Source organism: Perognathus longimembris, chromosome 20 (genome assembly GCF_023159225.1).
Source record: "Perognathus longimembris pacificus isolate PPM17 chromosome 20, ASM2315922v1, whole genome shotgun sequence".
In the NCBI taxonomy this organism is placed as follows: domain Eukaryota; kingdom Metazoa; phylum Chordata; class Mammalia; order Rodentia; family Heteromyidae; genus Perognathus; species Perognathus longimembris.
In genome coordinates this window covers 5,701,297-5,713,321 of record NC_063180.1, presented here as the reverse complement: position 1 = coordinate 5,713,321, position 12,025 = coordinate 5,701,297, and the positions used below count along the sequence as shown (strand labels likewise).

General features: G+C 52.6%; 1 long non-coding RNA gene across 1 annotated transcript in view; it reads left to right on the top strand.

Annotated features, from left to right (window-relative positions):
• Window positions 1-1,830: 1,830 nt before the first annotated feature.
• The window catches only part of LOC125339106, an 18,507-nt gene continuing 8,312 nt past the window's right edge, over window positions 1,831-12,025 (top strand). The window contains exons 1-2 of the long non-coding RNA XR_007208401.1: window positions 1,831-2,412; window positions 11,156-11,160. This is a non-coding gene — a long non-coding RNA (uncharacterized LOC125339106). The remainder of the gene's footprint in view (window positions 2,413-11,155; window positions 11,161-12,025) is intronic.

Here is a 12,025-nt window from a genome sequence, read left to right as displayed (position 1 = left end):
TTATTCCTGTTTTACGGGTGAGAAAACTAAAGCTTGTGAAATTTAAATCACTGCTCATAGCCCCCAATACAGTAAATGGCAGAGCCTGGATCCTATGCTAAGTATGTTTCTAGCCAAGCCTGAGCATGCCCTCCTCCACACCGCCTATGCCAGCAGCTTCCCACCCCTGGGGTTGGGGGGAGGGGGGGAAGGTGACCTGCTGACCTGAAAGAAAGCCAAATCAGCATGCTGGGTGCAAGCAACAGAAACAACTCTGGCTGCTGGTGTTTACAACTGACAGAAAGGCAGGAAGACATGGCTCAGGAAATGGAGAAGAACCAAGAAAGGCCCTGGAACAAAAATATATGTACATTGATTTCTGGGTAACGTCTTCTAAACTTTGCTGCCTCCTCCCTGATAGACACAGAACCACTGCTCCACCCTCCCTGTGGGCCACTATGGGGGATACAGACCAGCTCCGTCTTTGTAGCTTATCTCCTGCTAGGGAGTTGTGAGGCTGTCCTCATGGCGGGCTGTGGCCACGTGCTCTGGAATGGGGGGAGGGGGTGGGATATTCAGCCTTTCGCTCACTGATACTAACAGGATGGCCTTTCTCTCTGGTAAGAAGCTGGGTAAGAAGCTAGGTGCTGGTGGCTCACAACTGTAATCCTAGCTACTCAGAGGCTGAGATCTGAGGACTGCTGCTCAAAGCCAGCCCAGGCAGGAAAGTCCATGCCATTCTTATTTCTAGTAACCACCAAAAACCCAAAAGTGAATCTGTGGCTCAAGGGCTAGAGCACTGGCCTTGAGCAAAAACATTTCAGGACAGTGCCCAGGCCCTGAGGTCAAGCCTCAGCACATGCACACGCAAGCGCATACATACATCTATGCGAGCTTGTGCGTGCACACAGACACACACAAGTTAAGTAAGCATGCTGCGAAATCCCTTGCCCACCCCAATAACCAACACTCTTGCAGTGACTAAGAAATGAAATGAATAGGATGGATGGGATGAAATCTAAGTTTAAAGGAGGAACCCAGATGAGGGTACAGAAGCTCAGGAAGGTTTGCAGGAGGAGGCAATAGCTTGTGCTGAGATGATGATGCTTGCTCGGACCTGGTCAGCACCTGGTCAAGGGCCTTCTGAGAAATGTCCAAGGTGCTGTACCACTCTGTTCTTATCACCGTCACCAAACTAAGAGCGAGGCATACGCAGTCCCAACTTACTCAGTGATATTTCAGGCTAGCTGCTTTGACCTTGCATGACAGACAAGGACACTGGAACTTAAAAAGAGAACCAGCCTTGGTGGCAGGGGCACTCAAGACCAACAAGCCTCAGGTTTCCTGGTTGAGGTCATGCAGGTGTAACTCATTCCTTCTTTCCGAGAGAGAGAGAGAAGCTCCAGAACCCAGCCCCAATGCTTCTCAGACATTCTCCCCCTCCCTGCCCTCTTCCCTTAACTTCTCCCTTGCAGCCTAGAGAAAAGCTCAAAGACACTTCTCCAGGCAGCAGGCCCCACCTTGGCAGGCCAGCGCCTGTGCCTATATGGCATGCCCAGAGCCAGCGACTAGGCCCCTGGGGGCTTTGGTCCCATGGGCCCGTGGACCACATCCCCACACACATGTGGACACTCTGCAGGTACAGGCAGGGCTGGAACCTCAGGAGGAACTGAGGCTGGGTGCAGGAAGCAGGCTGGGACATGGTCTGCTGTGCAGATGTAGCCTCTGTGGCAGGTGGTCATGCCCTGGCGCTGCCCCCACCCGAGCTCAGCCCTCTGCAGCCACTGACCCATGTGGGGGCCCTGAGTCAGCTACAAATTCTGCTCGGCCTACACTTGCCGTTCTCCGGGAAGGCTTCTCATCCCCCTTCCCCGCCCCCTGCCCTGCTGCCCAGCACCTCCAAGCTGCACAGCTCCAGGGGACTTTGGAGTCAGGATGGTGCAGGTCACTTCCTCGCTGCCACGCGTCCCTTGCTGCCCAGTCTTTCCCTGGAACATGAGGATCCACGTCTGCCAAACCCAAGTCTTTGATGAATGATGTGGACTACAGCTCACACCAGGATGGTTCCATGACCAGAGTCCTTTCATTGCTCACCAGGCCCCTCCTCCCATGCACAGGCTGCACCATAGCCCCCCCCCCGCCACCCCCTCCCGCCACGGCCTGTGGCGCACTGTGTTCACTCTTACTGAGAGGCTCTTCCCTGACCATCATCAGCTACTCATCCTGCACAACTCAGGTTTCATCTGTAGGACATTTCCATGATGCAAGTCCTCCAGGTGGGCGGGTGGCTTCCTCTCGCTTCCTCAGAGCTGGCACTCCTTTCTGACCTATTGTACCCATCATCCCAGCTCCCTGGGAGGTGGGGACCAGTAGGACAGTAGTTTGAGGGGGAAAGTTAGCAAGACTCCATCTTAACCAGAAGTCTACACACTTGTTAGGTCAGCTATGAGGGGAACTGTGAGCAGGAGGGTCTTGTGATTCAAGACTGATCCCAGAGAAAATTCTGAGACCCTATCTGAAAAATAACAAATACAAAAAAGGACTGAGGTCATGGCTTAAGTGATAGGACATCTGCCTAGCAAGTGTGAGGCTTTGAGTTCAAGCATCAGTACTGGGGCTGGGGATATGGCCTAGAGGTAGAGTGCTCACCTCGCATGCATGAAACCTGGGTTTGATTCCTCAGCACCACATATATAGAAAAAGCCGAAAGTGGTGCTGTAGCTCAAGTGGTAGCGTGCTAGCCTTGAGCAAAAAGAAGCCAGGGACAGGGCTCAGGCCCTGAGTTCAAGACCCAGGACTGGCAAAAATCAAACAAGCAAAAAAAAAAAAATCAGTACTGTGCCCCAAAGAAAAGTTTATGGGATAAATGGATGGATAGATGGATGGATGGACAAACTGGTGGCTAGATAGCCTTCAAACTGTAGAATTAGCCATTATCTAACATTGGAAGACAATGTTGGTCCTGATCAATCTAGCCTGCACAGTAGTGTGTTGGATCTGAACCCAGACATCAATCTTCACCCACATAAGAGGATTAATGAACCCATCAATTGTCGGGATCTCTGAGGACCCCTTCTCCTCACTTCTCCGGAGGAGATGCTCAAATGTTGGGGTCTCTAGGACCCCTTCCCCCGCTATCTCCCGGGGGGGGGGGGGAATGCCTGAACCTTGATTCTATGGAAGAAACTCCACCCTACCCCTCATACCGGCAGAAGGAGTAAGGCATGTCCTTATTGGACTGCTCTAGGCTGAAGTGGGATGCCGAAATCCCTTCCTTGGCCCCCCATAATGTGTCAGGAACCGCAGGACAAAGATAATGGGGAGACGGTTGGATGGTTGAATGAGTCTCAAAGGATTTAATTGGGAGGGGGTTTATATAGTGGTAATGGCGGGAATGGGAAGGACTTGGGCCATTGGCTAAGCCGGGCTGCCCATCAGGTGATGTCATGAAACTTCCTTTGTGGGCTAGACAATCCCTATCATGGTGGCACGCACGTGTTCGTCTCCCCCAGTGGCGGGGTCTTCTCTTCCGGTTGAGGCCGGAAGGTGGGAGGGACTCGCTGTTACACTGTCCTAGGGCTGGGGGAAGGGCAGCATCTCGCTCTTGGCGCCCTTCCCCCACCAAGGCCAAAACTGAGTCCCCAACAATTGATGGTGAGGAGCCAATGGGTCCCAGAGCTCATGGGGAAAATCACTCTGACAAGCACACAGCCAATTCAACAGACAGCTCCATCACAGACAACCACCTGGTAACCCCTAACCACAGCCCAAAGACTCAGACGTCCCTGAGACACTTGTTTCTTGGCTATCCCAATGGTCTAGAGCCAGTGGAATTGTCTGGGAACAAATGCCTGGCCCCCATAAGCTTTGCTGCCCACCCCTCTGCCAGCCACTGACCCTCAACGTGTGCTGCATGTCATAGCAATTAGAACTTTATTTGGCTTTAGATACTGTGACAGCTTTTCCCTTCATACATATTGACGCATGGTGACAAGATGGCTGCTGTCCTCCAAAACTCACAGAGACATTCCAGTTAAAAAGGAAAGGAAAAGACACCAGAAGATTTCTTCCTGTGTCCTTCCTTGAGGACTTTTGCCTAAATCTTGATGTCCAGAGCTAATGATGCCATGTGCCCACTCCTAAACCCAAAGAAGAGTAAACAAGGGAGCAGTTATGTATTCTGGAACCTTTGGCAAGGAAGGCTGAAGATGATGGTAACAGATGGAGGCTGGACAGATCACCTTCAGTCAAGATACAGGGTGCAGTCGAGCCCCAAGGGTCTGGGAGCTGCTGGCTCCCCAGGGGACTCCTGACCTTCTTTTTAAGTGCTCCAAGGCAGGACTGCTTTCTCTCTCTCTCTCTCTCTCTCTCTGTGTGTGTGTGTGTGTGTGTGTGTGTGTGTGTGTGTGTGTGTGTGTGTGTTAGTACTGACACTTAAACTCAGGGCCTTACTCTTGCCTTAGTTTTTCTACTCAAGGCTGGCTCTCTACCACTTGAGCTACAGCTCCACTTCCAATTTTTTGGTGGCTAATTGGAGATAAGAGTCTCACTGACTTTCTTGCTTGGGCTGGATTCAAGCCCCAGGACTAGCAAAAATAAAAAAGAAAAATGAGAGAGAGAGAGATTGGAAGAAGAAGAAGAGGGGGAGGAAAGGAAGGAAGGAAGGAAGGAAGGAAGGAAGGAAGGAAGGAAGGAAGGAAGGAAGGAAGGAAGGAAAGGAGGGAGGGAGGGAGGGAGGGAGGGAGGGAGGGAGGGAGGGAGGGAGAGGGGGAAATGCAGCTGGAGAATAGCCAGGGCTCAGATCACAGAAGGTGAAGGGTGAGGTGAGAGGAGGATGCCCCTGTTCACCTTTAGGAAGGAATCTGGGTCCACACCATAATGGCGCCTGTTTGCATGGCGCTCCCAGTGATTTGGGGCTGGACCTGGATTATCAGCTCATTTGATGAGACATTGAAATGGCATTACTGGGTGACAAGTGAAATAAGGATACTGGGTCTAGGTAACATTGCCTATGTTCTCACTGCCATCCTGGTGCCTTGCTGGGTGGTAGGGGCTTTTCACCCAGGTCCAAAAGCCTAGAGGTGAGCTAGGCCATTCTTTTGAATTGCAGGTGTCATGCTATTTAGCCCCAGGAAAGCTTTGCTACCAAAAAAAAAATGCTTGCCCAGGGCACCAAAATCAGTTAGAGTGGCATCTTCTATATACACTTATCAGAAGTAGGAAAGGGAAGGGGAACATCAAAATGGAGAGACAAAGGGTAAAAGGCGAACCAGTGCAACAGCAATACTTACAAGACAATATGCTGTAAACCAACTGTACAACTCGGGGGAATTGGGGAGGGGGACGGTAGGAGAAAAATGAGGGAGGAGGTAACAAGTTTGATAAGAAATGTACTCACTGCCTTACATATGAAACTGTAACCCCTTTGTACAACACTTTGACAATAAATCAATTTTCAAAAAAAATGCTCGCCCTTGACTGTTTCCCTAAGCGGTTTGAGTATTCCCCTCTTAGAAAGTGTTGTATTTCCCTAGATGGAAAGTTTTGCTTGTTTCTGAGTTTTCCCTTATATGGCCTCTTTTATTGAGTTGTGGCTTTTGTCTTTAAAGGCTTTATGCAGCTACATTCTGGGCTGCAGGTCTTTGAGACAAGAGTCCACCTGCAGTTGCTGGCTTTCTAATAAAGACTCCCAATTCGACCTCTCAAGATGTGGCTTCTCCATTTCTCACGACTGAATTCCCATATGAACCATGAACAGCCCATTTTACAGAGAGGAAGGCTGAGGCACAGAAAGGCCACACTCAGATAGTGAGTGGCACCATCCGCCTGGCCCAGAGCACATCCCCTAACCAATAGACTCATCACTAGAATACCTTCATGCCGGTGACCCCCCAGAAAGGCTCCCTCCCTGTGACAGCCAGGAGAAGATGCCACCAACCCAGAGCCTTCTGCCTCTAAAACCACAAAGGCAGCTTGTCCTCCAGGGACAACACAGCCGGTGCCAAGCCCTGGGGCTGGGGCTGTGAGCCAGGGACATGGTTTGGCCCCAGAACATCACAGAGCAATTTGCAAGGCCTTCAAGCTGCAATCGAAGCAGCTAGGAGAAGCAGGTAAGAAACACGAGGATGGGCCAGTGTTTGGTTACCCCAAGGGCAGAGGAAAGCCTCCGCCCCTACCTTACCCCACACCTACCCCTGCCTGTTGTCCAGTCTCCCCCATGCTGTCCACTGCCCAGATCCTCATCAGGGTGCGGTGAATGGCATGGCTGGCCTCTGAAGCCCCAGCTATGACCCTCTAACCCAAAGGCTGTGCCTGTGTCTCTGCTCCTTAGCTGTAGCAATTAGGTACACAGGGCTCTGCCCGCCCTTGAGCTCCTCTCCTGCCTGGAGTGCCTCCTCTAAGCAGGTGCTCTAGGGAGCAGTTTTGACTCAAAGGCCTCCCAGGCAACACTGAACAGTTCTCAAGGGCTGCTGCAGGCTCACTGCAGGGCTTGCTGGCCTTGAGTCCTGGGTTCCCTTCACCCTGCTCAACCCACAGTGGCTCTTGGTGACTTCAGTGGACTGTCAGGGCTGCCTGAGTGCCAGGGAAGGAAAGCACCTAGGAGTTGAAGGTGTACCCCACCAATGTTGGGCACTGGCTTGCAGCTTTAAGAGGCAGTCCTAGCCGGCCTGCCTCTTCTCCAGCCCTGGGGCTGCATAGCTGCTAGCCCCGCCTGCCTTCTCTGGGTCCAGAACCAGAAAGGCAGCAAAGGCAGCTCTAACCAGCCCTGCCTCCCGCCTCAGAGCACATGTGCACCAAGATGGCCACAGGTGATCAACCCAGAGGCGGTCCTGTGGGCCATGACATCCGCCCTTAGGGGAAGTCCTATGATGTCACCTTTGATGGACAGCCTAACCAGCCTATCACAGTGCCTAGCTAGCCGCTCCAAATCCCTCCCCTTCCTGCTGCCATTACTGCTTTATAAACGCAACCTAAGAATAAATCCTCGGACATTGCTTCGACTTCTCCCCTGAATTGTCTGCGTGTCCTGTGTCCTGCCTTAAACGTAAGGGGGGCTAGGAGCGGGCAGTTTCACGACTCTACCTCTTCTCAGCTCTACCCCCCTGGGATACGCTCCGTGCTCCTCCTGCCAAAGGGAGAAGCACCAGGAGCCGAGTGTCCCCAACAACCAAGAGGCCAACAAATGACCGTTAGTTTGCTTGGGGCCTGCATTGTGTAGAACACCTGAAGCTTTCAGCACAAACTACAAGGCAAAGGCCACAGGGAGGAACCTGACCCTCTGTGGAGATCTGAATTCTCCAGGTGGACCAGAAACAGGGAAGGCCAATGTGCACGGCACCGGGTGGCTGAAATAAGCTATGCCACCAGAGAGGTGACACAGGAGAAGAGGTGACTCCCGAGAAGAGGTGACTCGCCAGGACACATCGCAGCTACAAAACAGACCAGACCCCTGCCAGATATTCTCAGAACTGCTTTTTCTGTTCCTTCCCTACCCTTCCACTCCTTGTCCCCAGGGTGCTTGGGGACACTGTTTTCTGAGTGGGGAACCTCCTCCTGTGGACTGAGGGCCCTCAGCCGACTGGCATCATTGGCTCTGATCCCTGGGCCTGGTGCAGGAAGGACCTAAGAGGGCTGGGCTAAAGGGCACCCCTGAGCTACACTGCCTCACCTGCGAAGGCCCAGTGCCTTAGGGTCAAGTTCAACCCTGAGCCTCCTCCCAGGCCATTGTGAGGAACAGTGACAACTGTGTCCTCTCTTCCCTGCCCCCAATTCCCAGTCACTGTCTGGTCCCCCATGCTCACTGGCCACTCCATAGCTGACCTTCCACCTTGCACCCCGCCAGTCTGGCCCCAAGGTGGCATCATGTGGTCCTCAGAATGCTGTTCAAGTCAGCTCCTCTGCTGTAGCAATGGCCCAGTGCCAGGGACGAGCTGAGGCTGCACAAAGAAAGCCAGGTTTGCAGAAGTACAAAAAGGGACAGAGAGGGGAAGGGTTTGAGGAGGAAGAATTTTAGGAAAAGAAAGATCAAATAGCATTTTCTAATATCACAGTGGACTTTGGTATATATTGAACCTTTACACTCCCAGAGAACTAATTCATCACTGGCTTTCATTGCCTGCCTGCCTGCCTTCCTTCCTTCCTTCCTTCCTTCCTTCCTTCCTTCCTTCCTTCCTTTTTCCTTTCTTCCTTCCTTCCTTCTTTCCTTCTTCCCTCTCTCTGTATGTGTTTATTTGTTGTGCAGGGGATGGAAATTGGCCTTTCACACATTAGGCAAATTACTAATGAGCCATAATTCTAGGTCAAAGATTTCCTCTGTGTGTGCATATGCCTGTGTGTGTGTGTGTGTGTGTGAGAGAGAGAGAGAGAGAGAGAGAGAGAGAGAGACAGACACAGACACAGACACAGACACAGACACAGACACAGACACAGACACAGACAGACAGAGACAGAGAGACATAGGCAGAGATGTGAGCCGGTCTCACTATGTAATCATCCCCCTGTCTCCGCCTCCCGAGTGCTGGGATGCAGGTGTGTGCCCTCATGTTTGGCCTTCTGAGATTCCTTTCCTAAGGCCCATGGGTGGGATGACTGGACTGGTGCAGGAGTGGCTGGGGCTGGTGAACAAGACAGTCTCTGTGCTCTGAGCTTGCTGGGGTCGTGGGAACTGAGGATGACGTCATCCTAATTGGACTTGGGGGAGGGAAGAGGGTGGTCTGCTTCAGGCGAGGGCACTGCAGCATGCAAGCCCAGGAGGAGCACTGCTGGCTAGGATTCAGACATGTTATCAAGTTCTCAGGAAGGGAAAGAAAGTGGCTGCGGTAGGCCCTGCAGAACGCAAGTGTGGGCCATGAGCTTTGTTGCCCTGAAACCAGGGTCTGTCCTCAGGAAGCAGGTTTGACATCCCTGTTCAATGAACTCGAAGCCACCTCTGGCTCTCACCTGTAACCCTAGCTACTCAGGAGTCCGAGATCCAAGGATCGGGATTCAAAGCCAGTCCAGGCAACAAAGTCCCTGAAACTCTTCTCTCTAATTAAGCACGAAGAAGCCAGAAGTAGAGATGTGTCACAAGTGGTAGAGCACTGGCCTTGAGCACAAGAGCTCAGGGACAGCTCTCAGGCCCTGAGTTCAAGCCTCAAGACTGGCATGCACACACATACACACAGAGACCACCCCTCCTCCCCTTCCATGGAAGCCTCCTCGCTGTCTTAGAGGTCTTAGGCAGAGCAGCATCAATGGGCAAAAACAATGGGGAACACCCTAACCCTGCCCTGGTATGGCTGCCCAGGGTGTATGGAAACAGGTGAGGACTAGGGAGGGCACCTGCCTACCTGGCGCCAGGGGCATAGCCTGCATCCAGGCCATGCCAGCCCCTCATGGAAGGAGGTGGAGGTGAGAGAACGTGAAGACAAGTTCCCGGGTCACACCAATCATCTGCCTCAACTGGTTACACCCCAAAGGCCCCCACATTGCAGGAGGGCATGTTTTATTTGCTGCATGTTTCTTCCTTTTCCTCCAGGCTGCCCATGGTGCCATGTTGTAGACATCCAGGGAGGTTCCAAAACAGCTCAATGATGTGTCCCAAAGCGCTGGCCTTAGAGGCTCCACCCTGTCTAGAAACGAAGGCACTTCCATTCCTCCAGCACCACCAGCCTGAGCAGCTTTCGCTGCCTCTCCCTCCCAGAGGTGCCACACTCATGCTGTGGCATTGGGCAAGTCGAGGCTGTGTCATCCCCTCAGCTGTTCCTGGATATAGGAACTTCCTTGCTGCCATGTGTGGACAGGGCCAGCCAGGCTGTCTCGGGCCCCGCTGTGGCTCCTGCATAATGTTGTCCTGCAGGCCCCTGAGTGGGCTCTAGAGACCTGGTCTGTGACATCAGCATCTATGTGGCCCACTGTCGTGGTCTGGCAGAGTCCCTAAAATCCCTGTGATCTCCTGGACTATGGAAATGGGGGAGCATAGTTTTCTTCATATCTGGTTCTGACAGCTTCTGAGATCCTGGCCCTCACTTCCTAGGTGCTAGCAGCATCTTTTGTTCCAATGAGGTGATGTTTGTGGGCTCCAGGATGCGGGTGCTCACCAGGGTAACTGGGCCATGACTAGAAGCATAGAATTCCCAGTCTCTGACTTATCCTCAACGAGAGAAGAACTTAAGGCCAGCGGGTTGGCACTATCTCCTTAAAGGCACCTGCCGTGGGTTGGTGCAGCTGTAGAGCCCTGGCATTGGAGGCCCTGGTTCTATGCCCAGCATGAAAGAGAGAGAGACAGAGAGGAGGAAGGAAGGAAGAAAGGAAAAGAAAGAAAGAGGGGGGGAAGGAAGGGAGGAAGGGGGGAGGGAGGGAGGGAGGGAGGGAGGGAGGGAAGGAGGGAGGGAGGGAGGGAGGGAAGGAAGGAAGGAAGGAAGGAAGGAAGGAAGGAAGGAAGGAAGGAAGGAAGGAAGGAAGGAAGGAAGGAAGGAAGGAAGGAAGGAAGGGGAAAAAAGAAAGAGAAAGAAATACAGTACAGAGGGGGAGAGAAAAAGAGTAAGAGGAAGAAAAGGAATGAAAGAAAAAGAGAGAAAGAATAAGAAGGAGAGAAAGAGGGGCTGGGAATATGGCCTAGTGGTAAAGTCTTGCCTAATATACATGAAGCCCTGGGTTCGATTCCTCAGCACCACGTATATAGAAAAAGCCAGAAGTGGTGTTGTGGCTCAAGTGGTAGAGTGCTAGCCTTGAGCTTAAAGAAGCTCAGGGACAGTGCTCAGGCCCTGAGTCCCAAGCCCCAGGACTGGCAAAAAAAAAAAGAGAGAGAGAGAGAGAGAGAGAGAAGGAGGGAGGGAGGGAGGGAGGGAGGGAGGGAGGGAGGGTTGGCCCATATTCCACCCCCAGCTCCTTTAAGCAAAAGTTCCTGCCTTTGGGACACTCTCAGCTCACCTTGTGCCTCTGTACCTAGCTGTTCATCTGTGCCCTGCACCAACTGCTGTATTACTAGAACATCTGCAAACAGTCATGTGTGGTCTGAGTTCTGTGAGCCAACACAGGGGGTAGTGGGATTTGCACCCACTGCCTGCAGCTGAAGCAGGGGCAGCCATGCCAGCCCTGCCCTTCATTTGAGAGGGCTGCACAAGTTCCAGCCAGGTGGCATGGGGACCGGCCTGTAGGCCACCCAGTTGGCATCCACAGAGGGACAAAGCATCAGGTGGTGTGCAATGTGAAATGAGTACATGGTGTAGTGAAAGCTGTTTGCTTTCCCATACACCTAGTGACCTGGGCTCTGCTCAGCTTGGGTGCACCACCAAGTCACCAGTGGCCTTGCATATGGCTTCTCTTACAGGGCTTCGGTCTCCCCAACAGCAGCAGCAAGCTTAATGAAGGTTAGACTGGCTCAGAGTTCTCCCACACAGGCTTACACAGCCCTGGGGTTCTCTTGGAGTCCTCAGAGCCCCACCATACCCCAATCTGGCACTCAGAGCAGCACTGGGCTAGAAGGTATCACCCTGTGTGTCATCTCCTTTAATAAGGGCTGAGTTGAAAGCAACATCCAGGGCTCCTTTGTGTGTCTAGGTGTGTATTTGTGTGGAGTGTGTGCATGCGTGTGCATGACAGTACTGGGGCTTGAACTCAGGTCCTTATTTAGCTTTTTTGCCAAGCCTAGCATTACACCATTTGAGCCACACTTCTACTTCTGGCTTTTAGGTGATTAATTGAAGATGAGTCACATGGACTTCCGTGCCAGGGCTGGCTTTGAACAGTGATCCTCAGATCTCAGCCTCCTGAGTAGCTAGGATTACAGGTGTGACCTCCAGTGCCCAGTTTCCAGAACTCCTTTTGACGTCACTTCTCCAGGACTGGGACATGAGGGTGCAGCTGCAACCCTGCCACAGTGCCAAGTCTTTGTTCTGAGTGGCGTGCCTGCTCTGCGCCCCCTCACTCCATGACTGTCCTTTTCCAAGTCAGAGATATTCAGGATTATGAGGGGCTGGGAGGCCTTAGCCCTGTCCCACTGAGGCCCCTGGCATGCCAGGCCGGCCCCACCTCTGTTTTGTATATAAACATCCCCACGGGCTTT